The sequence below is a fragment of the Mizuhopecten yessoensis genome, unplaced genomic scaffold, assembly GCF_002113885.1.
Source record: "Mizuhopecten yessoensis strain PY_sf001 unplaced genomic scaffold, ASM211388v2 scaffold714595, whole genome shotgun sequence".
Lineage (NCBI taxonomy): Eukaryota > Metazoa > Mollusca > Bivalvia > Pectinida > Pectinidae > Mizuhopecten > Mizuhopecten yessoensis.
The window spans coordinates 1-3319 of NW_018479199.1; the positions used below are offsets into that span (position 1 = coordinate 1).

The following is a 3319-nucleotide window of genomic DNA, read 5'->3' on the forward strand; positions in this document are numbered from 1 at the left end:
ATGTATGTATACATATTATACATTATAACATGTCATGTATGTATAAATATTATACATTTTAACATGTCATGTACATTGTATGTATAAATATTATACATTTTAACATGTCATATGTTCATGCATGTTATAATGTTATAAACGTTGTCAAGTATTACATGTTATACAGTAATACATGTAACACATTATTACATGTAATACATGTTATAACGTTATGCACGTTTTACAATAATACATGTAAGACACAGTATTACATTTGTACATGTTATATATTAATACGTTTTATAAAGTCATACATGTTTTAAAGTCATATTTGTTACACTATACATGTACTACATGTTATATGTTAATACATGTTATAAACTTATGAATGTTATAAAATCATATATGTCATACAGTAATACATGTTACCTAATATAACATGTTTATTTTTAATTCATGCTATAACGTTGTACACGTTATGAAATAATACATGATATATATATTTATATGCTATGTAATATATGTATACGTGTTACACAGAAAGACATAGTACACTGTACAACACAATATATATTAATTCATGCTATAAAGTTCTACATGATATAAAATAGTACATGTTACACAGTGATGCGTGTTGTTCAGTAATTTACGTTATTCAGTAATACATTTTATAAAGTATGACAGCTGGGTAAATCTATATGGTTCTGAAATATACAATATAATTATGTCAGACAAAAAGTGACAAAATTTACACTTTTAGCATTAATATGGGAATACACGTTTCACTCGTAAGGGAAAGGAAAGTAACCTAGTATAGATGATAAAGTACATAGTATATGTGTACCATGGACATCAACACACATAAGCGGAAGTCACGTTTGAGAACATTTGAAATTTTGAATAAGAAGTTTTCAGATACACCGTGAAACCATTGTTACTATTTATTGACATTAAGAATGCCTCGAAGGACACATTAAGACTAAAAAGCAATAACAGATTTGAAAATTAATTCGCTTGTCAACATCCATTATAATGTATTTTAATTGAGAATGTTGTTGTCGTCTACTTGCAATCATGGCGGAAAATGAAATAGAGCCAGACATAATGTCTTTGACCGATCACAGGAGTGTGCTTTCGCTTACAGAATAAAGCTTTCATTAACTTGTTGTCCTCTATTTTAAGGCCCACGCTCTCAGCGTGCCCGTTTTCCAGCTTCGTTTGACTTGCCGCTGTCAGTGTCATCCGGCTCAAATCATACCACTGGAGAAAGATCTGTCGTGTCTGTATTCACAGTTAAGTCGATAAATCATGTCATGTTTACTCCAAGGTTCTTTTCCTGTTCAACATTTAAAAGTTGTCTCTTCAATATCAACATATAGCTGGACGGAGGCATGCCTCCACCTAATTTTCAAATTTAACAGTTTACTTAAAAGTTAACGTACAAGTCACAACTCTGCTGAGCTCGACTGCTGAAGTTTCCGTTTGCTACTGATATACTTATCATGCTGGTCTGAAGGCTTGAATTCTTCCTGCCTCCGTCCCAATACGTTTCTCTCATTATACCAGATAAAGAAATGATGGTTTAGTCATTTCTTATCACTAGGCAATAGAATAAGGGTACATGTACTATGCGTTGAACGGGCAGACGAAAGCTCGCCCCTCATGGCCCCATGACCGAGTTCTGTAGAGATTCAAGTCTATGCTGTCGTACTCTCATTAATGCCAAATAATACAATATCAATACCAGTTACCACGAAACCAAAAACGATTTTGGATCGTTATGTGACATTTGAATTGTGCATGGTAATTTCATTATATATATATGAGCTAAAACAAAAAGAAAAACCTAACCTGACTTACAATTGTTGCTATTCCGAATATGTCAAAAAGGTTTGTCTTTTTCATACCAAGAGAGTGAAGCTTTTTTAATGCAATTTTTTATGCCTTACATTCGAAGCAATCGTACACAAAAAAAAAGCCGTTAGTTAATCAAGAAGTGACGTCTCAAGTAACGAATACAAAGGGAGCAATATTTGTCTGGTCTTTATTTTGGTCCTTACATGTATAAATACTTAAAAACGACTATAATTATATTATCAATGTCGGTAAATAAACAAAATAAAATAAAAATCAACTATGTACAAAGTAGGTGTCTGTTTATAATGAAAGGTATAAGCTTCGTTACAACAGAAAAAGCCTTTTGTCCTGCTGTTTCAGCCTGTGTCTTTGGAATAAGCTATCACAATTAAAATCGTAATCAGACGTTGCCAAAGTGACTGGATTAACGAAGCTATCTGTCAAAGGTTTTACCAATCAAGTTGCTCTCCTAATCTTCATCTCGACTTTCCGGAGTGAGTAGTCTTCCGATTCCTTTAGAGTGTACCAAACTATGCCGTCACTGAAGGAGGACTGTGAATGGGAATACCACCCTGTGCGGTATATACCGTTAAGGTTACTCAGATAACATGTATTGAACCACCAACCCGCCTTGTTCTCAGCCGCACAATTACGCATGTTCAGATCATTATCGACATCCTCTGTGCTAAATTTAATGCCATTGTGATAACTCAAAGAGTCTCCGGCGCTCCCGCGATAATCTCCGACGTGTAAGGTAAAGTCACGGTCCTGACCGTCCAGGAAAAATCCTTCGTACTCTGCAAAGGCCTGTTTACCCTCCCAGTCCCACATGTCAACCCGCAAAATGTAGTTCTGCTGTAGTGTCAAGCGATGAATCATTTCGTTTCCGATCCAATGTTCGTCGTACAGATTGCCGAAACCATATTTATACTCTATCCATCTGCGGTTAAAGTTGATAAGTCCATCTGTTCGGCGTTGCAATACAGTGTAAGCGGTATTGTTGACAAACTGGCAGTAAATGTCGTCCTGAAAAGGGGCATTTTGCGGCTTGATTTGATACACTCCACTTACGTCATATCCAAGTTTTTGGAGGTCATGGCAATCTGGAAAATACAACAAAACGTCTGTTGAAAATACGCGAAATATTGGTAAAATTTGGTCATGTACATATGTATTACATGCTTTCCGTTTGGACTACGTGAAGAAACACCATGGAAATGCAGATGTTACACTGTCTATGTGATTGGAACTCTTTAACGGAAAGTGAGTAAGAGTTGTGTAAAGACATATGTTCATATATCAGGGATTCGGGCACTGTAATTGAACTGATAGGTAACGTCAGTCCTACCACATGGTATCGATACAGACTTATAGACTAGCAGAGCATCGAAAAACCTACGTCAATGACAATCATTTTCTCTAAAAGGTACGTGCTATACTGAAAACCTACGACAAAACATTGGTATGATGTCGACATTACTAT

General features: G+C 35.3%; 1 pseudogene; it reads right to left on the reverse strand.

The window, feature by feature from the left end:
• Positions 1-2292: 2292 nt before the first annotated feature.
• LOC110440992 lies at positions 2293-2939 on the reverse strand (annotated as a pseudogene).
• Between the last annotated feature and the right edge of the window lie 380 nt (positions 2940-3319).